The 26,561-nt window shown below is 33.4% G+C and overlaps 1 protein-coding gene across 8 annotated transcripts in view; it reads right to left on the reverse strand.

Moving 5' to 3' along the window:
* LOC118183531 (phospholipid-transporting ATPase ID-like) overlaps nucleotides 1-26,561 on the reverse strand; it is a 370,912-nt gene that overhangs the window by 213,148 nt on the left and 131,203 nt on the right. Inside the window, exon 1 of one of the 8 annotated variants that reach the window (XM_085826189.1) lies at nucleotides 25,257-25,345. The exons of 6 other annotated variants lie outside the window; for them this stretch is intronic. The gene's annotated coding sequence lies outside the window, so the exon portion shown is untranslated. Of the gene's footprint in view, nucleotides 1-25,256; nucleotides 25,346-26,561 lie in introns of those variants that run through there. One more of the 8 variants, XM_085826196.1, reaches the window with a different exon arrangement.

Here is a 26,561-nt window from a genome sequence, read left to right on the forward strand (position 1 = left end):
CGTACAACAACCTGTAAACAATCCAACAGTAATTAATAGTCGCAAGCGGGATATTCATATTACATTAATAAATATATTAATATTAATAGAAAACAGGGATATTTAAATATTTTTAATAGAAGAGTTCGTCTCAAATATTAAATTAGCATTCGGAAAATGAGCTGTGTTTTCATGCATAATAAAGTCCCTGCCAGGAAGGAAAAAGTTTTTATAGTTGTTCAGTCGAAAATAATGTAAAAATTATCAACTTGTTACCGTGATACGGCGGTTAAAAAAACTCCGGATTTTTAATTGAACGGATGCATAAAAGTATTAAAGTTTCTGGAAAAACAAAATGGTTAAACTCCGGATTTTTAATTGAACGGATGCATAAAAGTATTAAAGTTTCTGGAAAAACAAAATGGTTACATACAAATGTTAACACCTTGAAAGTTTTATATTAAATAATTTAAATCTAATAATTTTGAAAATGAGTTATAATCAATTTACTGAAATTTTTTTCATTATACTATAAGCTAAATATTATAACTCGAAAACTATTCCTTTGGAATGTTAAGCTTATTTACAGCTTTATTCGTATTGAGAAAACATTAATAAAGGTAAGAAATAAGCGTTCATTTTAAATTTAAGTATTCATTTTATTTTTAAATAATCCATCAAACTGACCCACATGAAAATGCATTTAATTTTCAATCTATACAATTTTCAAGAATGTTTTCAGCATTGTTTTAAGCAAGAAAAGATAAGTCCCTAGCGCTATATTACACATTTAATACAAAATCTTCTTAGATACCCAAAACGCAAACATTTTACATTGCCAAAAACAGCTTTTGCTGTAAATATGCACTGTTGCCAATCTGTGAATTAGAAGATCTTTAATTTATTTTTAGTATTATAAAAATTAATTTGTTCGGACAGCATACAAAAAACTATTTTATCTTATGTTCTTAACCGTATTTTGCAACAAGTTATTTTATGCGATGAGTGTTGTATATAAAACAGCTTTCTAAAAACGTTCGAAATGGTCAACTGCCAAATTTCTTTTTTATGACGTTATTGTCTGCATCCATGTAAAATGAATCATTTATGATGGCATTTTGTAAAATCATACGCAATTACCGTTCTTGATACATTTTTCTGTTTTTAATGGTATGAAAAGTGTATTATACATTATTGATGTTTTGATATATTTTTGTTTGTACCCTTTTAGAGCAAAAAAAGAAAGAAAAAATTCAGAAACAAACATTTAGCTGTTATCTCGCATTAAAGAAATGGAAAACTTTAATTGTATTTTTAATTGAATTATGTTCTAAATATGTAAATAAATGGGTTTTGTAGGGAGGAGGGGGAAGGGAAAATCTTTGTCACATTTTAGTTTTATGAATTATCAGAGGCTGATAACATTTTTACTTAAAATAAGGAGGAAATACTTGGCTTTTTACATTTTTAAAATTATTTTACGCTTAAAGTTTTAATCATTTTTAATCATTATACAAATTTTTATTAATTATTTTAATAAGTGTTATTCGTCGAGATGCTAGGCAGTAATCTGAAATTTCCGAGTTGCAATTTTTATTCAGTTGTTCAGTTTTATTTAACAGCCCAAAGGGGAAATTTGTCCAGGAGGGCTATTAATTTCGTTTCGGCATTTTGCGTTAGTTCACTATAAACGGCGCTTCACTTTTCAAGTTGTTGCCACCAACTATTAAATTCCTATATTATATTTAAAGAAATTAAGTAATGAAGAATCTGCATGAATGTATATATGTTTGTCGCACTGTGAAAAACAACGGTACCTAGAGACATCAAATTTTGAATAACGTGGCTCTCCACTCGAATATGGATATTTGGAAGCATAAATCTGGAATTTGTTTTATTATCTATTTCATATTTTTAAGCCTTCAACTAATATTTGATTAACAAACTCAACGATTTCAAACCGAGCAATGGGAACACCGCACAGAAATAAAAACATTTTTATCTCCAGCACGCGAGACTGTGTATCGGAAATTTTAAAGATATGCTCTTTTTAAATTACTTTGGGATACTGCTATTGAATTGACTATTATGGTTGGTTTAAGTGCGAGGAACATGATATTTAATAATTTAAAGGTACATACAAAACATTAAAAACTTGGGCGTAATATAAAATCTGAAAGCTTTTAGATATTTTTAAACATTATTAGTCCAAAGGGGCTTTGTCCCTGAAGGACTATTGTTTTCGTTTTGCGATTTTGCGTCGGACTCATAAACGTCGGTTCACTTTTCAAACTGTTGCCACAAAATGTTAGAGTCCTGCATTATATTTGAAGAAATTAAATAACGAAAAATCTGCATAAATGATTGTCTATTTCTCGCATTGTGATAAAACAATGGTACATAGAGCCATCGAATTTTGAATGACGAAATCCTACTGCGAATATGGGCATCTGAAATCCCAAATTTGGAATTTGTTTTATTATAGATTTTATATTTTGTAAAACTTTAACGAATTTTTGATTTACAAACTCAATGCTTTAAAAGCGAGAAATGGCAACGTTATATAGAAAAAAAATACTTTTATCTCCAGCTCGCGAGACTGTGTATATCGGAAATTCTAAAGATATGCTTAATTTAACATTATTTTGCGATATTGCTCTTGAACTGAATTTTATGGTTTAAGTGCAAAGAACATGATATTTAATAAATAAAGGTAACACTCAAAACGTTAAAAAAACGCCCCTTTGGACGTAATTTAAAATCTGAAACATTTCAGATTTTATTTATTTATTTATTTATTTATTTATTTATAATTTTTCTTCTTAACCAAAGGAACGTTAGTCCAGAAGGGCTATTAGTCTCAAAATAGGATTTTTGCGTTGAATAACTATAAATGTCTGAATCACTTTTCAAACTGTTGCCACAAATATTATCGCCCTGTATTATATTTAAAGAAATTAAATAATGAAGAATTTGCACGAAAGTATGCATGTTTTTCGCATTGTGGAAAATCAATGGTACCTGGATCTATCAAATTTTTAATAATGCAGTCCCCCCCCCGAATATGGACACGGGTAAGCCTGGATTTTGAATTTCGAATATGTTTATTGTGTATTTCATATTTTGTAAAATCTAACAATTTTTTGATTAACAAACTGAATGATTTCAAACCGAGCAATGGCAACACTGTACGGAAGAATACATTTTTATCTTCAGCGCGCGAGAGTGTTTAAGAGTCTCTCGCCTGCCTAAGAGATGCTGTTTTTAAACTTTTTAGCTCAAAGGCCCTCGAAAAGCATATGCGTGTGCTAATGTAAAACACTCCCCTTCGGGCGTATCATAAAATCTGAAACATTTCAGATTTTTATTTATTTTTGCGTATTTGCAAGTATATAAATGGATGGGTACATCTGTACCAAAAGTTCGGGAAACAAGTAAAAATTTCATTTGTACATGTTTCTTTTATAAATCAGCTAAATGCCTGAGGTTAAGTAACTAATCCTCTTATAAAAATATTATTTAACATAAATAAAAACTGATATATCGACATCGGGTAAATTATTTTATTGATTATTAATGCTAGAAAACTGAAATACACAAAAATCATGTCTTTGAAAGCTAGATTCTGTGGATAAATTCCACCTTCATAATAATTATCTAGGTTATCTTTAATCTGACTCATGCAATCAATAATCAATCATTAAATAAGTAATAACTGAACATTGTAACCGCCGATTTATGCATCTACCATCTATCATGATGACCCATTTCATCGGGATGGGTTGAGTCGCTCCTATGTAAAACTTTGCCAAACTTCTCTTGGGTGTGGAGAACAAACATTTTTGCCTCCGAAAATTTCGAAGCGGCAAAGTTTTGCTCGAAGAGGCCGCAGGGTGGAGCCTGAAGACAAACGCATGCGGCGTCTGAGAAGGGCGTTGCCATTTTAGTCCCGATAAATACTGGTTACAAAAGGTTCGTTAATTATTTAGAGACTTTCGGTCGGGCCAAGTCACGTGACCGCAGATGCAAAGCGGGCATCCAGGAAAAGATAAAAAAGAGTGCTTTTATTTTATTGGTGCCAGTCTGTTCCATCCACGTGACGGTGGAATCTTTTGACACTCCTTTCCTACATTGGTTTAGTAAAGTGTTTCGCGCCATTGAATCTGTTGTACCTGCCTGCATTTTCAGCTCTACTGAAATTAAAGAGTGAATAACAAGTGAGAAAGGTTCTCTATTTAATATTTTGAACCTATCACATCAAGAGCGTCGAAACGTAAACATGAAAGTGTAAGATATCTACCATCAGTAGAGGGTACACAGATACATATGACATAAATATATTTACAAACAGGATAATTTGGGTAAATCTTTATTTAAAATACATCTGGTGTTTTTCACAGGGAGCTAAACTGGAACTAGCGACATTTCAATCCAGTATTTTTTTTTTTTTTTTAAGAAAAGCTGTTTAAGAAAAGCTTTAAGGAAAGCTGTTCAATGTATTTATAGTTTTCATTTCGAGAGTTTCGTGTCCTGGTAAAATAGAAAAAAGGTCGGTCGAGGGAAATATTAGTTGACAGACTCGACCACTAAATAAATAAATCCGTGCGTGAAATAAATCCAAAACTTCAATAATAATAATAATAATATCTTGTCTTTGTTAAATAATCGCACAGGTCTTTACGTGGACGACTCGAAATCAAATAATAATGCAGCAATTTTTTTCTTCCTTCTGACGTTGCCATTTTCAATAAGTAATTTTGTGTATAAAATCTCATATTCTCTATCTTTAGTCTAAGGAAAACTAATTGTTAAACTAAGAGTAGTTGCTTAGCTTAAAATGGATTGACGTATTAAATTGAAATTTGCTACCGAGATACGATTTGTTTTTTACTTTTTATTTTTTTTAACCATTTACCGTTGTTTAATGTTTTTGAATTTTAATTGTTAAAGTCTAATGGGATTTTAAAATTCACTTTTGAGGTGTTAGACTGTAATTTGAAGATTCTCTCTGCAGTATTTTTACTTCCTTGTACGACGTAAAGGACGTATTGTAATTGCAAAAAACTTCGTGTATCATATTTTAGCGAAAATACCCATTTTGACAGCTCTCGTATCTATTTAAACGATGTTTTTGAGTGACATCTGTACGTACGGATACACCAAAACGGATTGTAAAATGGATTTAAAAAAGATTCAGAAGAGAGTTTTTTTCGTGAGGTTTGTGCGTACGTACGTCTCTATGTATCTCGCATAACTCAAAAACGAGCAACCTTAGAACCTTGAAATTTTGTATATGAGTAAACCTTAGAACCTTGAAATTTTGTATATGAGTAAACCTTAGAACCTTGAAATTTTGTATATGAGTAAACCTTAGAACCTTGAAATTTTGTATATGAGTGTATTATAACATTTAGTTGGGCACTTCCCTTTCTTGTTGCAATCAACATCGATAAAAGAATTTTATATATATGTTATGATTTTAAAATGCGTAGATGAAAACAGTCGAACTCTTAACAGCTTACGATACTACTACGTAAATGACCGAGAAGACCGTAGTAAGTTGAAGGTGGCAGAGTGGAAAGCATGATGACGCAATTTAGCACAACGTATCTTGAAAAATCCCAATCTTTATTTTTTTACGCATATCAAATCATCCTTTTTCAGACGTTTCCTAATTACATTTGAATACAGTAAGTTGCATTTTGAAATACAACGTCGTTTTTCAAGCAAGTAAGCGGCAGCAGCATACATAAATAGCATCTTTCCGGAAGGAGAGCTTATGCGGAAAAAGGGGAGGAGTTATAGTACTTTCAGAGGATGAAGGGAGTAGGAAAGTTTCAGTTCAGAGTTTTGGTTTACGATTAATTTGATTGAACAAGACGCAGCTGGCAAATCACCAAATGTAGAATGTTAATTTTGAGGTCGCCAATTATTTCTTTAAAACAGCTATCATATTTTGTTATATCTTACATGTGTACATATATCCACTCTGTTACACTGCTGTGTGAGCTCAGTTTATTTTTATTCTTATATGTTGGTAAATTCTCCATCTTTTGCTCTAAAAGGAATTCAATTTTGTTGTTCTTATGCTGCGATTAAGATTTTTATGTCTTTGCTTAAGCTGCATGCAATAGTTATAGAATTATCAAAAATTTAAGAATTTAAGTGGCGAGTGAAGCCGTTAAGCATTTGTTTACATTTGAAACACTTGATAGAATAGCGAATTAAGTCAGTTTGTCAACAGTGATGTTGTGCACCAACATCAGTGTTTTTTTGCCGAGTGGGACCAAAAGAGTAAGTAAGCTTTCAATTTTGTGCACCGAAAGAAATAGATCTTCCTGCCCGTTGGCTGCATTGCTTAATTTTAACTGTAAATTGTTTTTTTAATGTTTTTTTAACTGTATATGGCATTTTGTGTTTTTTCTGTGTTTTACAATTTTTAATGAATAAGTTTCGAGATTTTATGTCTTTTTCTTTGTCTTGAAGTGAGAACTGAATTAATTGAATGAGAAATTTATCTCTAATAAAATTCAAAGAAATAAGTTTAAATTAAATGCAGCAAAAAATAGGTATAATTTAATGGGTCGTACAATGAAGTCATATTGTGCCCACATTAGGTATTTTTATTTCTCATTTCTAGTTTATTTATTTATTTTTTGTTTCGCTGGCATCATTTCTGTACAAAAAGCATTTCAACGGCTTAAAGTAAAACTGTTTGGCAGATATGTTTTCATAAATATTTCAAATTATAACCTGAAATTTCTTACCAAAGTGCAAAGTAAGTAATTCTAAAACATCACGCCCGATGTTTTGAATATAAACAACTAGAAAGCCCGGCGGTCATACGAAATGACCTCTGTTCTAGATATTATAAATTGTAATTAATATGATTTGTGCAAAGGTGTCTGCTAATTTAAACTGAATTACACAGGGCAGGCGGCGAGGACGCTCCTTTGCTTACTCCCCCACGGGGATTCCCCCTTTTACTTGCTTAATTACTTAGAGTGCAATTAAGAAAACCACTGGCGGTACATTTCTTAAAAGCCACCGCTAGCTCAATAAAGGTGGTTTAAAAAATAAAATGTTAATTCACACGTCAAAGATCTTTTTCTGCACAACATTTCTTGTGTAGATCTCTCCATCATTTTTAAGCTCGCTTTGCAGAGAAACATTATTTATTTTTAATTTTACGTTCGCTTATTCACGAACTCTAGAACAGGTAACATAAAGTTGACCGTGTCCAAATGCAGGCTCGGGTAAAAAAATTCCAACACGCTTAAGCGTTTGGCGCTGAGACTTATTGATGGTCATAGCAAAGGCAAGTTTTACAGGAAATTGTCTACGTCTCAATTGATACGGCAACCCTGTGCCGTTGCCGTGGCAACTTCACCCCATTGGTTAGTACAGTTACACAAGCAACCAATAAACTATCGGCGACAAACAGACACTTTAGCCGCATATAATAAAGATATTTATTTATATCATTTTATTTGCTTTTTCATCGTTGCCGGTTGCATATCACCGAATTCTATTATATATAGATGTTAAATTTATTTATTAAACGTTAAGTACACGTGCTCTTGTATTTTTAATTTTTCCGGGTTCATTTTTTCAAGGAATGCAATGATACATTTCGAAATATGACTTGTGGCTTTATGTTGATGAAGTTTCACTCTTCGAAAGCCGTTGGGATAAAGGACAAGAATGTCTTTCGTAGATATCGGGCGTAAAGCGTTCTCTTGATAGTACGTTGATGAAAATTTAACAGGTTTTTCCCAAACATCTTGTTTTTTAATCCCCATTGCAACTGAATACTGCGAAAATCTATTCCTTACTGTAATTTTCTTTGCATTGGCGGAATTACGTGTACACTTTTTTATCCTCGTTTTCGATAATAAACAGGCAATTTATCTTGCAGTCATTTAAGTAAAACATGCGTCATCAGCAGTTACGATGCATTATTATGTTACGATATGTTATTTAACCCGTGCTAAATAACTTTCATACCAGCTTCTACATATCATTCGACATTGAGCCGCACGGCTTGGCAAAAGCTGGAGAACGTTGTGTATTTTAGCTTTTTAAAGTTGCTAATCTTAGTTTACTTTTTTATTTCTTGTTGATATAGATGTATTTAAAGACTCTGCAATTGAGTTCTTTTGTTTTGCACTTAGAAATTTTAATTCCACGCATTTTACAACATTTTTAAATGACAGAATAGGAAATTTCTCTTCTGGAGGCTCAAAGACGCAACATTCAATCCACAGCTTCTCTACGTGGGACATTTTGAAAGAAAATAAATTTTAAATGCGCAGACGGTATTTTTCATTTAAAATCACGAGCTGCTGCAAGAAATTTTTATTCTAAAACATCTGCTTTTTAAATACTTTATCAAAATCGTTCTAAACATGTGGTAATACCCTAGGTAGTTAGTTCTCTTTAAGACTTTTTCCGACCACCAACAGTTTAATCGCAGCACCAAACTCTTTGACGCTTCAGTGACGTGCATTTTTCTGCGTTAAAGCACTTCCGCGAAGTCTACTCACTCTCCCGCAATGATAGCCTTATATTCAGTTTCATTCTGCCTTTCCTTTCAACAAACTAAGAGCGATGAGGAATGGCATCGTGCTTCACGCGATCACTTATTTATTACATTAAAGAAATATTAGAAATGCAGTGGTGGCTATTATTTTCCGCCTAAATTCTTTACTATAACCCTGTATGTTGTTAATGTAAATGTGATAATGTTGTGAAAATCGTTCAAAGGCAGTTAAGTTACATTTTGTTCTGAAATGTTTTTGAAACAATGCCCATCGGACCTCATACACTCTTGTTCCAGAGCTCATGACATTATGCATTTATGCATGCTTACATAAAATGCCTGTTTTGTTATTTGGCCATCGCTTCATTTTGCATGGCTTAAATTCTCTGAAATCAATGACCTCACAGAACCGTTTTGCTAACAGACAGCAAGACGGACGGGACGGAAATGCAGCAAATAAGAATGTTGTGATATGAGAGGCTTTGTTCGGTTTCTCAAAAAAAAAAAAAAAAAAAAAAAAAAAAAAAAAAAAACTGAAGTTTTACTTTAAATAACTTTTGCCCACTGCATTTAGAGCATAACACACAATATACTGTTCCATATCGTGTCACTTCAGGCACAATTTCTGCAGCTAGTAAGCTAATATCTCCTAACAACTATATTTAGTGACTGCAGATATCACGTACATGACAAAGCACTCCTGCCAAACGTTTTGAACGAAGAAGAATTACTACGCTCCTTTGAAAAAAGCCAAAAAGTCATTGAAACCGAATATGCGAAAAGCTCATAAACAGAAAATAAACTGATTAAAAATTCAAGAATAGAATCCATCAATAGTACATTGAATGGTTCAAATCTTTGATTGGTTAAATCTACCCTGGCGGCGTTATGTGCTTATGCTTGATGATTTGCAATCTCATTTATGATCACGAGGGTTAGAACCGAAGTTAACCGTTATTTCTATACTAAAAGTTCAATAATTTGAAACATTTTGCTCTTTCTGTTTAAACAGAATAACATCCTTGAGTTTGAGAAAATTATTATTATCTCTATCTTTTATTTTCGCGGTATGCATAAAAGACAGATTTATTTCATAAATGAAAAACAATACCTAAGCCATCCTGATAGTTAAGGACTTATTGCATTTTAATAGGGGGACCGGAAAGTAATGTCGTTTCTGCGCATGTCGACAACAACATGCTAAGGGCAGAAGTGGAAGCAAATCCATGTCAAACACTCTTAACCAACCTTGGTCGACCCTCCAAGAGCATTTAAACCAGAATGGAAAAATAAGCAAAGCAGGTGTTTCAGTCCCCCATAATCTGTCCAAAAAGAACAAAGCCAACCAATCCATCACATGCAACGTATTGCTTCAACGGCACCATACAGAACCGTTTTTTGATCGTTTCATTAGTGGGGACAAAAACATAAGTCCTATATGATAATCCAAAACTCAAAAGGCAGTTTTAATAGGGGTCACAAAGGGTTTACATCCCGAAAAGGCGCTTCTGGGCGTTTCGTGGAGTATTCGCGGAATTGTTCATTTTGAATTACTGAGACCTGGACAAATTGTTAATGCAGACCTTTATTGTGAACAATTGGATGAAGTGAACCAATCTTTAATCGAAAAATATCAATTGTCAGCAGAAAAGGCGTCATTCTGCAACACGACAATCCAAGACCGCACTGTGCAAGACAAACACTGGGAAAAATGAATGCATTGGGGTGGGAGGTACTGCCATACTCACCCACCATACTCGGCCGATATCGCAGCATTGGATTTCCATTTATTCGGACCCCTACAACATTTACTTTGAAAATTTGGATGATGTCCAAAATGTCCTCTCGAGATATTTTACTCAAAAACGAATTTATTTTTATCGATCCGGGATTGAAAATCTGCACATTAGATGGCAAAAGATTGTTGATAACGAGGGTGATTATATTATTGATTGAAAATAAAAACTTGTTAAAAATGTATTCGTTTGAATTTAATGAAAGAAGCGACATTACTTTCCGGTCCCCCTATTACAACATGTTTAAGTGTAGATTTATGTATATTTGATTATGGCAAAGTGCTCGATGGCTATCTGCTTAAGGTAAGCAATGCCTTCGTGAAGGACTTTATAAGGGAAACTGGGCTCATATATACGATACACATGGGGGAAAACAAACCACGAAACGCCTATGGCCAGCTCGTTCGTAGAATTCGAACCTTGTACAGAACTATCAGTGTTTGCCGCTTTGCCGGTGATGCGACTTTACCGCTCTGCCGGTGGTGAGTTTTCCTTAATGTAAGTGATCAGCATGCATAATTAGCAAGTCTTCATTATTCGAATCCCAATGAGCACATTGTTGATTTTTTATGTTTGATGGCTTCCAAAATTCTTAGTGACCTTACTGCAGTACCGAAAGATTGGCATACCTTTATTTTCCCCACAGATGATAAAGTTAAAAAAAAAAAAAAAAAAAATGTAAGTTCTTTCAGAGTATTTAGACTCTAACTATTGTTTGTTCTCAACGGGAATGATTATCTTGAAAGAGGCAAAATTCATCATTTTTCATAATTGGTCGCCAAGAAAGGGCTTACTATATTTGAATTACGAAGGGAGAATTTCCATTGGAACAATTTAGTAATTCTATAACACAATCTGAAAAAGGAATGAAAATCAGATGAAAACGGAAATCAAACTGATTATAGCAAAATAAATATTTTTCTAATTTTTGGATACCATAACACATAAATAAATTATTAAGAAATACATAGCTCAAAATCATCTAAACTACCTCTCGATATGCACTCCATTATCATTTTTTTAAGTAGATTACACATTGGCAAAGATAAATGTCGAAGTGTTCTAAGTGCCTCTGATAGGCCGAGTTTCACATGATTTTCGCATTTTATTTACCGTTTGTCTTGATATAGATTCCTCTAATAGTAGCGTTTCAGATGAGGCAATGCCCAATGTGTGAAAGAGATCAACTCAGGATGTGGAGAAGGGGGTGTGACTAATTGTCATGTGAATTGTCAAAGTTGTCTGTAAATGTGGCTGGTTGAGTTATTCCAGGTCAGCTTTAAAATACAAATGTTGCAATAAAATTAACTAAAAGCATAAGGGTACAGTTTAAACAGTAATCATAAATGATGTATACAAATTTACAAGTGTGAGAGTCCTACATTAACAGCTGAGAAATTACACAGAGCGTGAAAGATCACAAAAGTGGTCACCCACCCAAGTGCTGACCACAGCGAATGCTGCTTGAGGTTCCAGATCTTCACTGTTTTGAGAGACAGAACTATCTACAATTAAACTTTATTAGGTTGGAAAGTCCTGGTTTTCATTTAGTAAAACTGCAAAAAGGGTCGTAAAAGAGCTGTCCTCAGTTAGAATTTCATAGTGGGAAAGTCCAAAATACTTCATATGCTCACACAATTTCGCATTACGAAAAGCGTTTTCATTCATGTTTCTAAGAAACTTCGCAAGTGGATCACTTTTTAAGTTCTGATGAAGGGGGTTTATTTCTTACGAAGTAGTGGGCATTCGTGCATATTCGTAAGAATCTATTTTGTAGCATTTCTATTGACTTGTACCACTTGTATTGCAGTAGCCCAGACCGACGAAGCATAGACCATGAGAGGTCTGATGGTTGAAAGGTAGATCAGTCATGTCTTAGCTAAGTCTAACTTAAGGTTATACAGATGGGTCAAAAACAGCTTACCATATTGGAGCAGCATTCGTAATGGGTGACCACACGCAGGGCAGACGCTTGCTCAGTCTTGACATCTGAGCCGATAGCCATATATTATGCACTTTTTACGTATCAAAGGTACGCCAGGAAAAGTTCATAATTTATACAGACCCCGTAGTGCATTGAAAGCTTTAGAAACTTTTCAACACTCACAATTCTGGAGTTGTTGAAGTTCTAAAATTAAATCTAAGCTTACAGTTGCGTGTATATCAAGTTGTGCTGGGTTTCTCGTTATGCTGAGATCAAAGGAAATGAGCTCGCAGATCTCACAGCTAAATTTGCTGTTGATTTGTGCAGCCAGCATGTTCCACTTATTCACAAAATCATCAGAGAAAAGGTCCTTAATAAATGGCAGCTACTATGGAATTCTCAGTTGAATAAGAAGCTTAGAAGTGTAAAACCGGTAGTAGAATACTGAGAATCAGTTAAAAACCGAAGGAAGTTATTTTAACTCGCTTTCGTATTGGTCACTTTCGAGTTACTCGTGGTTACCTGTTAAAGACCGAGAGTGAACCAGTTTGTTCGTATTGTGATAGAGTTAGTGTTCTGACAGTGTATTATTTTTAATTGAATGTTCGTATTTTAATTCAATTAGAATGAGGTATTTTAATGACTTTGACTTGCCTTTTGATCGTATTGTCGGGAAAGAGGACAATGCTAATTTGTTTCATTATTTGAAGGAAACTGGGTTTGATCATTTACTCTGATGTTATTTCTTTGTACTTTAATGCTGTATGTTTTAATGTCTCACATTTTACGATTTTACTGTTGCTTCACCTCGAATATCATTATTTAAATTCTAAGTAACTTCATCTTCACTTTCTTCATTTTATTCCTTCTTTTGATTTCCTAACTCTGCTATTGCTTTAAACTTGTGATTGTATGTAATGATTGTACTGTTTTAAATGTAATTTGTGTTTAAAAGAGGTGTCTGGCATTAACAACCTATCCAGGTTGTGCGCCACTAATTTCACCACCAACAAACAACAACTTAGAATATATTCCAGTGATGGAAAAAAGGCATGCCATAACCTTGACTGTTTTACCTTTTACATGCTCAATATGTATAGTCCAGATGAATCGGTTATTGAAGATGGCTCCCAAATATTTCCCATGTTAAACTATCAGCACGGGTTCATCAAATAATACAAGTTATTCTTAATAGTAAGATTTCTTTCTTCCGTCTGATGATAAGAAGTTTAGACTTTTGAGCATTGATGCAGATTTACGTTTGCGGAGATTACTGCTAAGGCAGTCTCTTCCGCATAACAGGCCAGTATATTGTTTAGGTGAATTTTTTGGAAAATCTGCGACGTAATACAAGTAGAGGACGGGGGCCAATGCCCGACCGCTGAGGCACACCACTTTGAATATGTCTGGTCGAGAGAATCACCAACTGTTATCTTAAAGCTCTATTTCTGATGAACAAGTGTATCAGCAAGATAAGTTCTCTTTAGAAATCCATATCAACGAGTTTAGATATTAATCCCTCATGCCAGACGCGATCGAATGCCTTCACCACATCTAGCTAGAAGATGGCAACATTCAGTTTTTAGTGAAGAGAAGCACCTACATTCGAGTGAGCTGTTTAGTCGTGGAAAAATGCTCTCTGAGTTCAAATTGTTCCGGTGGAAGTTTGGAGAGATAGTGTCTCATTCTGCTAAGAATAATTCTTTCAAATATCTTTGCAAAACCAGGCAGGAGGCTGATAGGTCTGTATCCTTCCTGTTGTGAGTGGTCTTTAGCTGGCATTGGAATTAGAATAATTTTTGCATCCTTCCACTGACTTGGAAAATGCGCATTCGCTAGTCAAGTATTTATGATGCTAACGAGACTGCATACTGCTGAGTTTGGGACAATATGTTATAGCGTGATTAGAGCTTCCATCAATGCCCGGGGCCTTTTTCGGTTTCAATTTCTTAATAATAAGATTCCAGACTTCAGATGGAGAGGTAAGTGTCAGTAGATCTTTTGCACATGGAGAGTTCAGCCAATCTCGTACTTTGGTTAGAGTCACACATACTAAAATCAGGGTCGGTCGGCCAGTCATTTGGCGCGAATTGTGTTTCGAAGTAAGTAGCGAAACAATTCGCCTTATCTTGATTAGAAATTGCAACTTCATTCCTAAAATGGAGAGGTCGATTACTTGAATATACTGTCTTCAGATTATTAATTAGCGTCCAAAAGGTTCCATCGTATATATTAAGATTTAACATTTTACTTTGCCATAACTCTTCCTTGTGATGTTTGATGAGCTTCCGTATTTCCTTATTGAGTCTATTAATTTCCCGTTTGAGCGGAAAGTCCAGTGTGAAATTATATGTTTTCCGCAGCCAGTTTCTTTATTTGATTAAGAAGCTGATGTTTCCTGGCAGTTTATAATTTTTTCTTTACTGACAATAATCTCACTTGCAACCGTGATGGCTTCCTGAATATTGTAGGTGAAAGAAGTAATTGCTGAGTCAATTCCAGACTCTGTGTGGAGATTAGGAAAATTCAGAGGGCGATTTTTCATTAAATTCTCAAATAGTAATCAGTCATTAATTTCTCATTACACTTTGGTACACCTGGAATTGCAATAATAGGAAGGTGATGTGATGAAATGACGTGTTTCACTTTCAAAGTTACGGGAACAGTTGTGGTGGATAAAATTAAATCCAGTATATACGAATGCTCCAGCCTTTCAGACCTGTATATATATTCTAGGTCTATATATATTTCAGACCTGTATATATATTTCAGTCCTATATATATATTGGTGCTATTATGCATGATGATCTGGTAAAATCTGTCGATATCATTACCGTGTTTCTGTTGTTATTAAAACATGTACGTGTGAACAATTTCGAGAAATTCTGGTTGGTAGAAGGAGGTTTTAAAATTTAATTTCAGTATTTGAATTAAACAAATAGTTAAATAAAGCTGAATAATGAAAATATTAGAAAAATGACCTAATTCTTGATACTCAATAAATCTTTGTTTGTGATTTGTCATTATTCCCCCTTTTTTGCGAGCATGCATAGGAAATGCATTGACAGAAATTGGTTTCCAACATAAAAATTGGTTGGAAAATCGAATCAAGTGCACTTAATCTAATCACTGATTAAATATCGAAATCAAAGTGTACGAATAGGAGCTGTATATTACACCCATTATTGCATATACGCATAGTAAAGCTTTGGCAAGCAATTGATCATATTACTACCACACAATAATACACCGAGTTACTTTTGTAGCGGAATTCTATTACACGAGTCTTTGTTAACTGAGTTTCTAATTAAGTTGTAAATTGGAAAAAAAGAAATCCACCAAAATTACCTTAAAAATAAATAAATAAATAAGAAATCTAAAAGTTTTCAGATTTTATATTACGCTCTAAGGAGCCCTTTTTTTATGTAACCTTTATTTATTAAATATTATGTTCTTCGCACTTGAACTATAAAATTCAATTCAACAGCAATATCACAAAATAATTTAAAAAGAGCATATCTTTAGAATTTCCTAAACGCAGTCTCGAGCACTGGAGATATTTTTTTTCATACAGTGTTGCCATTGCTCGCTTTGAAATCGTTGAGTTTCTTAATCAAAAACTCATAAATGCTTTACAAAATATGAAATAGATAATAAAACGAATTCCATATTTGGGCTTCCGGATGCCCGAATTCGGGTGGAGGATCACGTTATTCAAAATTTGATGGCTGTGGGTATCGTTGTTTTATCACTATGCGAGAAACAAACATACACTCATGCAGACTCTTCATTATTTCGTTAAATATAAAGCAGGGCGATAATATTTGGTGGTAACAATTTGAAACGTGATACAGCCTTTTAACGTTTTCAACGCAAAATTTCAAAACGAAATTAACAGCTTTTCTGAGCTAACACCCTTTGGACTAAAAATAATAAGTCATCTATTTGCGTAAAACAAAAGATTTACCGAAAAGTGAAGCTTACAATCAAATCTACGTAATCTTAATTAGATATACGTATACCCGTTCCCAAATAGCTAAATTTCCCGAAAGAAGAATCCAGACTTTATTTCAGCTTTCAAAGTCTTTTAAAATTCCATAGTAAATTTCAAAAGAAAATACTGTAAATAGGAATTTTTACATTCTACAAATCTACGTAATCTTAATTACATATACGTATACCCGTTCCCAAATAGCTAAATTTCCCGAAAGAAGAATCCAGACTTTATTTCAGCTTTCAAAGTCTTTTAAAATTCCATAGTAAATTTGAAAAGAAAATACTGTAAATAGGAATTTTTACATTCTACAAATCTACGTAACCTTAATTACATATACGTATACCCGTTCCCAAACAGCTAAATTTCCCGAAAGAAGACTCCAGACTTTATTTCAGCTTTCTTCCAGACTTAAAATTCCATAGTAAATTTGAAAAGAAAAGACTGTAAATAGGAAATTTTACATTCTACAAATCTACGTAATCTTAATTACATATACGTATACCCGTTCCCAAACAGCTAAATTTCCCGAAGGAAGAATCCAGACTTCATTTCAGCTTTCAAAGTCTTTTAAAATTCCATAGTAAATTTGAAAAAAAAATACTGTAAATAGGAATTTTTACATTCTACAAATCTACGTAATCTTAATTACATATACGTATACCCGTTCCCAAACAGCTAAATTTCCCGAAAGAAGAATCCAGACTTTATTTCAGCTTTCAAAGTCTTTTAAAATTCCATAGTAAATTTCAAAAGAAAAGACTGTAAATAGGAATTTTTACATTCTTTTTGGAGAAGATCGACACGCATAAAAACTAAGATGGAATTCGATTTTTTTTTCAATTTCCAAGACGTCTACGTACGTAAAAATGTAGGTAACTATTCATTAATTATTTCCTTTTTGATTAAACTCTTGATTATGCCGAATATTTTTGAAGTTTCGTTTTCAAATTTATTAAAAGCTCAGAAACAAATGTTATGTTCATGCACTAGAAGTTTCTGATACTAAACTGGTATTATTCTTTGCGCAGTTTGATGAAATTTATTGACTTTCATCGAAAGCATCGATAATCGTTCAACAGTTCAACAACAACAGGAATGCGCGCTAAGTTAAATTTGTTGGTTACCATCTCCAGGACAACTGTTAGTGTTTTGGTCCAGTTACGGTTGCAGAAATAGAGTCGATCGAGTAAAGAAATCTAGGGTTTAATTTTGCACTTATGCAAAAAGAAGCGAAAATATAAATAAACGTATGACCTTATAATGTACACGTGCCCATAGCATGAAATTTTTTATCACGAAACTGGGGTTACCTAAATTGATATCAAACAGTTTTGTTTATTCGCTTCTAAAATATACAATCAGTTTTTTTATAACTGAACAATAACATTGCAATTATATTTTTTTGCGTTATATTGTTCTAACTGTTACAGAAATCAAAATATTGCTATGCAGATTTTTAAAATATGAGTTCATTTTCAAATGAAAGTTAACTTCTGAAAGATATAATAATGTAGGATAAGAAATTATACTTTCATGTAAAATTTAACCTTTTATAAATGCATAAATAAATAAATAAGCTAAAAGGGCTCAAATTTTAACGGTAGCCCAAAGGAGTTTTCTACGTTCTCGCGGACCTTGCAGTCTACCAGCCTGCTGTTGCACTCATTTCCTGCCAACTCATTTCTTTTTGTCTTTTTAGCTTTTTCATAAAGCATCACGCCTTATACAGGTCAGCAGCAAAATTACAAAAACTTAACAAGTTTTCTTAGTTTATTTAACTTTATAAGTTTTCTTAGTTTATTTAACTTTACAAGTTTTCTTAGTTAGGCTTTCTTAGTTTTATTTCTTAGTTTAAGCTTTTCTTAGTTTATTATACCTATGTACAGTTTTCTTAGTAAGATGGCTCGCAAACCATTTTTTTTTTTTTTTTTTTTTTTGTCCTTTTACTATAAAACGTTTTGTGCGTTAAATTTATTAAATAAAAAGTCATCTTCTTCGCACTTACGCCACAGAAAATTCAGTTGAATAGCAAAATTAGAAAATATTTATAAACAGCATATCTTTAGAATTTCCAATATATACTCTCCCCCGGTGTTTTAATCCGTACAATGTTACCTCTGCTCGCTTTCAGATCTTTGATTTTGTTAAAATTCATTAAAGCTTTACAAAATATGCAATATAAAATTCAAAACATTCAAAATTTGGGCTTCCAGCTGCACATGTTACGCTGGAGGACTAAGTTATTCAAACTTTGATGGCTCTGGGTACCGTCGTTTTTTCACAGTGCAGGAAACATACATACATTCATGTACATTCTTTGTCGGTAACTAGAGCCATCAAATTTTGAATAACGTAGTCCTCCACCCGAACACTAGCAACCGGAAGCCCGAATTTTGAATTGCGAATTTGTTTTATTATCTATTTCAGAGTTTGTACAACTTTAACTAATTTTTAATTAACACTCTGAACGATTTCAAAGGTAGCAATGGCACAACTGTACGAAAAAAAAATTTTTTTTGCTTTAATTTTTTTATTTTTAAAGATATGCTGCTTTTAAGCCAATTGCCATTTTGTTGTTGAATTGAATTTTATGCGGCGTAAGCGCCAAGAATGTGATATTTAATTAATAAAGTGAACATACAAAACGTTAATAATAAAAAGACAAAAGAAGTTTCTTAAAGCCATCTTAAAAAGAAAACTGAACGCCAGTGTATTGAACTGAAATAAGATTGAATAAAACAGCAAAATGTATGAAAACATTTAACTCGGCATCGGGAAATGTGAACACGTACTGCTATGTCGCTTTTAAAATGGTTGTAATTTTGCTGTTGAATTGCATATGACGCAAGTGCGAAGAAACTTACGCTTAATAAAAAAAAAAAAAAAAAAAAAAAAAAAAAAAAAGTGGTAGCAAAAGTGAGTGTAACAGCAAACTAGTAGACTGCGACCTCAGCGAGAACTTCAAAAACCTCAACAAAATCTTTTCGGAGATTGTTAAAATCTGAAATATTGCAGATTTTTTTTTTTTTTTTTTTTTTTTTTTTTCATATCATGCAAAATGTGCTTGCATTTAGAACACTCGATGGATGGAAATAAACCTCGCTACATATGTACAAAGATCGAAGATCGTTATCATATACAAATGCACAGCCTTCTTCGCTTTATCTGAATCTTATCTATTATTGCAGGATCTGAAGTTGGCGTGATGAAAACGAAACGTATGATTCCCTTATACGGTGATGTCGATGAGTTAGAAGACTTTGAACTTCTAGTTCACAAATCCATATCGTAGAAAGGTCAGGAGAAGTAAACTAACATCTGCTGGCTGTTGTCATGAAATATCCTGTCAGGGCTTATAAAAGAAAAGAACTCTACACTAGGGTCATATCCAGAAACATAATTTTAGAATGGTGAAAATTTCCGTAATTCTTTCCGTGGTTTCTAAAGAATTAATTTAGATTTCGCAAATATTAGAAGATTTTTCGAGGTGCTTTTCTGTTAACGGGCACCAAATTTGCTCCTAAACCCCAAATACGGTAACCTGTTTATATCGTGTCAAGAACAGCTAAGCAGTGATAGTACATATAATGCTTAAGATAAACAATGAATTCTGTTGATCCTGCTATTCAGTTCATTTGACGTAACACATCCAACTTAAAAAATATAACAAACTAAATTGATTTTGTAAAGCTTTTTGGAGTATAAAATGTTTACGTGAGTGGATTTTCAGCCGAGTATATAGGAATACAGTTGAAGTTTACACAAAACAAGTTGAACTATTAATATTCATTATAACATTTCCAAAACTGATCTGACATCATTATTTTCTTATTTAAATAAATGATATCCTTTTTATCTGTTGAGTCACGATAGTTTTTCGGGTATTTTAAACGTTTTCTGAACGATTTCAACTGAAGAGCTGTTAGAAGTAATAGAAATTTATCGGTTCATCGGTTTCCCTTCCACCACACTTCATGTCATCCGACTAAACAAAAGTTAGCTTCATTTTATTCTTATGTTTTCCGTGCACTTCAAGTTTGCCCCTCCAAACTGTCTCTTGATGACGAACTAAATTATTTATAAGCAGTATCTATTGACAGGGGCTTTTTACATAGCATTATTAATCAAGCAGTTACAAAATTCACCTCTCAGCACACCAAAAGTCACACGCTTGTTTTAGAGGTGAGTGAGTGAGTGAGTAAATATGGCGCAAAAACCAGAGATGATTATGACGTGCCAAACACAAGATGGGATGATTACAATTGATGACATTAAAATTCAATAAATAAAAACAAGTAGATAAATATACCAAATCCAGAGGATGAAGTCATATAAACACAAGTTAAAAGCACACATTAAAATTCAAGACACAGTCTTCAAAACAAATTACATTAGGTAATAAAAGCCAGTTTCTTTTAAATAATAAAATAAATTACAATTGACCTTTCTTCCGATTAAACGGTCGAGAGGTAAGTCACAACTATTAAAATATTTCTGGCGAAGACTCTTAAAACATGGACACTCAATTAAAATATGACGAACAGATAAACAAACATTACAATTAAAACAAACAAGCTCATTTTCAGCTTTGAGAAGATAGTTATGTGTGACTCTAGTGTGACCAATTCTGAGGCGAGTCAAAAGAACGTCCTCCTTACGATTTCCAGCAAAATCCCAATGCTCAATTCTAGGCTTGACGTTTCTCAACTTGTTGTGATGCTGAACATCCCAAATTTGCTGCCATTTTTTTCGGACCTTTCCTTTGATGACACAGCAGATGTCTCTAAAAGGGATAAGGCGACTGGACGGTTCAATAGCAGATTTAGCTGCGATGTCTGCAAGCTCATTTTCCTTTATTCCAGCATGTCCAGGAACCCAGCAGTACAGGACTTCATATCCTCGAATCGTTAAATTTATATGAATTTTGAGAACATCCACTACCACAGGATTCTGAGTGTTGGGAAAAGCTTCCAAGCGCTTGTTTTAGGAGATTATACGAATTCTGTTGTCATTCCTTCCCTTCCATGAATTTGCTATAAAATTGCACGTACTTTACAGAAATTTAATTTTCAGGTCATTTATTCTCTTATCAATAAATTTCGAGTTCCATACTCAATGACCCTATCCGGATATGAATTCCTGGGGTATTTACAGGATTCCTTGCCTTTACATTAGTCAAACTAAGAGAGCCTTAAATTCGTTAAGGAACATGAAGCATATGTTAGAAAAAAGAAACGCAGAAGTCCTCTGCTGCCGAGCATTGTTGGTCTTAAAATCACACTTTCAACTTTACTGTAGCCAAAATTATTCAAAAAACATTCTCCATTGGGGAATTAGATTTTCTAGAGGTTTCACATTCAAAAAAATCTTTCTGTTCTAGTTAACAACCCTAATTCCAATTCATCTTTGCCTTCAGCCTTTAAGGAAATTATGTTTTAGTTTCCGTTTTATCAATAGATGACACCAGTAGCTTAACTCCTGTCCAGCCATTTTCATCTTATCTTAACACGTTCATTAGCGCTTTGGCAGCTGAGGACGATGGTTCGATAAAATCATCGAAACTAGTCTTGTGTAAATTTTCAAATATAAAGCTGATTTTTGTTCTTTGACTTCTAAATTAATACATATAATGCAATGCCGGATTTGCATAATTCTATGGTGTTTTTAAGTGAGAACAGATTTCATTTTTTACGTGGTTAGAACAACAGTTTCGTTCGAATAACAATTTCATTCGAATAACAGTTTTCGTATATGGGAATATACGCACCGTTCTGTTACCGGTTAAAAAACACAGAAATAGACAAATTCGACTTCGCGCTAAGCCTTTACATTATGCACATTAAATATTATATATATTACTTCCATTATACATAAAATAACTTTACAGCCATTCAGTTAGATTTTATGCCGAAGTTTATGTTTGCCACTAAGTGGTGCTCGTTAACCTAAAGTAACTTCTTCGGAGGATAGTTTGGGTTGGTTTGTTTTATGTTATTAGGACAAAGCCTCGAAGGCTATCTGCTTAAGAGGAGGGGTGTCTTCGTGGAGGACTTGCTAAGGCAAACTGGCTTGTATACACGTTACACAAGGGGGAAAACCACGAAAACGCCCACGCAGCTGGCCCGTTCGCGAGATTGGAGTCTCGGACCGAACTACTAGTGTTCAGCGTCTTTACCGCTAGGCCGCTAGTGGGCCCAGTAAAGGAAAGGCACGATTTCCATGTATTTTCCTTTTAATTTTTAATTCTTATTATAATTCTCGGATTTGTTTTATTTTTAAATATCTTTGACGATGCTTTCCATCAGAATTTTTTCAAAATTACTTTTATAGTAATTCAATTGCGGAAGTTTTATTAACCTAAGTTGGTCTGCAATTTTGACCCACTAGAAAATGTCATTTCCTGAAATTTCATAAATGAGACTTCTGTTTCATCAATGCCAACAAAAAAATTCGATCCCTAAAGATTCTTTTTAATAATGCACTTCTAAACAAACAAATCATCCGAAAGCATCATCAAATTAAATGGAATATTTATCTAAAACAAGTGTTGAATACCTTTCCAAAATTTAATAAATTTATAAATGTTAATTTCAGCTAAAAATGTGTAATTTACATTGTTTGCTTAATTGCTTTATTTAATACTTATTTGTGTTATTTTCTCATTTTTTACATAAATCTTTCACGAAATGAATGTCAGTTTTCAATTGGAAATTTTTACAACGTTCTACGGTACATTTCAGGCTGAGAAATTTCAGCAAACGTTCACTAGTAATTGTGATAGCCCCACGAACTTTACGCTCCCTCTCCCACGATAAAGTTATTGCACTAATTATGAATAATTAAGATAGTTTCCATTGATCTTGATCTGCTCAAACTTAGATTTATTTTCCTTAATTATAATTAATGAAAACATGCATTTCGATTTATTTACAGAAGAAAAGTAAAAGATTTTTCTAAAGCTTTTCGGAGTATAAAATGTTTACCTGATTAGATTTTCAGCTGAGTATATAGGAGTACAGCTGAATTTTACACAAAACGAGTTGAACTAGTAATGTTCATTATGACATTTCCCAAGTTGATCTGACATCATTATTTTCTTATCTAAATAAATGATATCTCTTTTATCTGTTGAGTCATCATTCGTTTTCGGGTATTTTAAACGTTTTGTGAACGATTTCAACTGAAGAGCTGTTAAAAGTAATAGAAATACACTTGAACGAAATCTTTAAAAGCTATCCTTTATCAACAATACTTCAGAAACAACTACACTGATCAACAAAACTGATCGTTTGAAGAGAGTTACGATAGAGATTACAGGTGAGCTTCCAGTCAGAAGACTAAACGCATTTGAAAGAAAAAATATATATATTTTTTATTTATATGTCCGAATTTAGAAAAGAGCATAACTCCTTGTATGGCCTATTCAATTATACACTCTTTTAGCTGCACCTCTCATTTAAACTTATTTCCTCGAATTTCATTAGAGATATATTTCACATTCAATTAATTCACTTCACCGCAAAGGAAAAATACATAAAACCTCAAACCATGTTCATTAAAAATTGTATGCAGAAAATCATAAAAACTGCAAATACAGTTACAACAATTAAAAAAAAAAGTTTTTACAATTAAATAGAAGCTCTATGCAAAAACAGGCAATTCGGCCAGAGGTAAAGAAGGCAGATTTTTCGGTGTACAGAACTGAAAGTTAACTTTTTGGTCCCACTCGGTAAAAAGACACTAAAGGTGCAGAAACTGACATAATTCACTATTCTATTGAATTTTTAATGTAAACAAATGGCAGTTTGTTAGGCTTAACTCGCCACTTAAACTTTTAAATTGATGATAATTCTATAACTATTGCATGCAGATTAACTAAAGGCATAAAAACCTTAACCGGAACATAAAAAGCCATATAATTCAATCACTTTCAAACCAAAAAATGTACAATTTACCATCATATAAGAATAAAACAACTAAGTTTAACGAGTAAAGTAACAGAATAGGAATTGCAACTATTGCGCAAGTATTAGAAAAACTTGTTTTCGAACTAAGTGAATTTTAGATCATTCAACATTTGATATCCAATATTTATATATATAGAGAGAGAGAATTTTTATATATCCAATATATATATATATATATATATATCCAATCCATACATATCTAATTTATAATCCTTTTTGGCAAAAACAGTTCTTTATTCTGTCATTACGTACAGTTGTCACGCAAAAACTTGATTCAAATGGTTTCGAGAGCCATTGAAATAAGATACCCGAAATGTTTCGCGATTACAATACTTCCTTTACTCCGTAAAAGGATTTTAAAAGACTGAAGAAATTCAGAAAGCTTAATAAAAGAATCTTGAGAGAGCAGAAAATCTGACTTGAATGAAAAATAATCTTTTCTTAATGTGGTATTATGATGTACGTGTGTCATTTTAAAAATAACTTTAATTTATTATTAGAAATTAAAACGTAGATCTTAACTTATATGTGAAAGGTTAACTTTTTAATATAAATCATGATATTCAGTAAAACAGTTTTAAAATATTTGAGGAAATTTTTACTTGGTAATTTTACACATTACGTTAAAAATATCTTTCATTAATTACAATTAATGTTATATGTATCATTTAGATATTAACTTTTATCATTTAGATATAATATTAAGAAATAAAATATGCATCTCAATTCATTTGATATCAATTTATCATTACTCTTAAAATAGTCAATTTGAAATTGATTAAATTGGAAAGATGAATATATTGTTTTCCCGAATGATAACACTCTGAGGGCTGATTAAATGCAGAGCTGCGGGACAGATAAAAGTCTTAAGTTTCTTTCAGAGGAAGCACTTGGTGGTACATTCATGCAACGTAACGATTTAGGAATTTTGGAATGATTCCGCTAAGGGCGTTTTACCTATGTTCAAAAATGAATACAACTCGTATAATAAGGTGTGTTAGAGTCGGTTAAAGCTGCATTAAAGTCGATCAAAATAAAATAAAATGCTTACCTGTAAGAAATTAATCGGGTTTTGAAATACGCACACCTGAAGGAATATATCACGCGACTCTTATTGCACGTTATCTTCACGGTGTACTTTCTTCTAGATATGATTGCGCTGGTAGGCAGATAAAACTCATTCAACAGATATCTTAAAGTGAATTCAACTTGTACTTTACACGTAATGCAGACCTTAATAACCATACATTAATAATTATTAGACTTAATAATTGTCTATAAAAAATTACATACTGCTCCACAGTTTTTGGTGTCTGAGCCTAAGCTCGTAACAGTGCAACGTTGCTTGATATTAAATTGTTTCGTGTGTGTGTGTGTGTGATTATGGCAAAGCCTCGAGGGCTATCTGCCTAAGAGGAGGGATGCCTTCGTGGAGGACTTTCTAAGGGAAACTGGCTCGTATACACGTTACACATGGGGAAAACCACGAAAACGCCCATGCAGCCAGCCCGTTCGCGGGATTCGAACCTCGGACCGAACTACCAGTGTTCAGCGACTTTACCGCTCAGCCGCTGGTGGGCCATTAAATTGTTTCGAATATTATATGAACGTTGCATTAGTTTTTTCCCGAGGGCTTAGGGTTCAGTTTTGCACGTAATTAGGATTGCAAGTGCCGCTGATATGCCGCGTTTAACTTGTTTTTCGCATGTTGTTTATCGGCTGTCTTGATATAGATTCTTCTAGTAGTGTTTCAGGTGAGGTAATGCCTGACGTGTGAAACAGATCAACTTAGGAGGTAGAGAAGGCGGTGTGACCAATTGTCACGTGAGCCGTCAAAGACATCTAGCTGGTTGAGTTATTCCAAGTCATCTTAGAGTTTAAAAATACAAATTTTACAGAAAAAGATACATAATAAAATTAAATAAAAGCATAAGGATACGGTTCATATAGTAGTTATAAATGCTATATGCATATTTAGTGTCAAGAATCCTACAATAGCAGCTGGGGAATTACACACAGCATCAGGGTGAAATTCAAGTGGCTGGTCACCCACACAAGTACCGAATGCTGCTTCAGTTTCCAGATCTTCACTGTTTTGAGAGACGAAAACAAAGCTTGTAAGAAGTGAGATACAAAGCCACGCCCACATTCGTGGGCGAGAACTCAGCCGCAAGCAGACGTATTAGGGCAGTGGTGGCTAACCTTTTTGGAGCCGCGTACCCAAAACCTCTTTTTGGGGGGAGGGAGCTGCGTGCCCAAAACTTCTCTGATTAAATCCGCAACGGATCGCGGTTTGGTTTTGCCAGGCACAGTGAAATTTGAAAGCGTGCCGTTGTTAGTTGGTTTGTTTTAAAAA

Source organism: Stegodyphus dumicola, chromosome 11, assembly GCF_044657685.1.
Source record: "Stegodyphus dumicola isolate Sdum_Otavi_A_Nest chromosome 11, ASM4465768v1".
NCBI lineage: Eukaryota > Metazoa > Arthropoda > Arachnida > Araneae > Eresidae > Stegodyphus > Stegodyphus dumicola.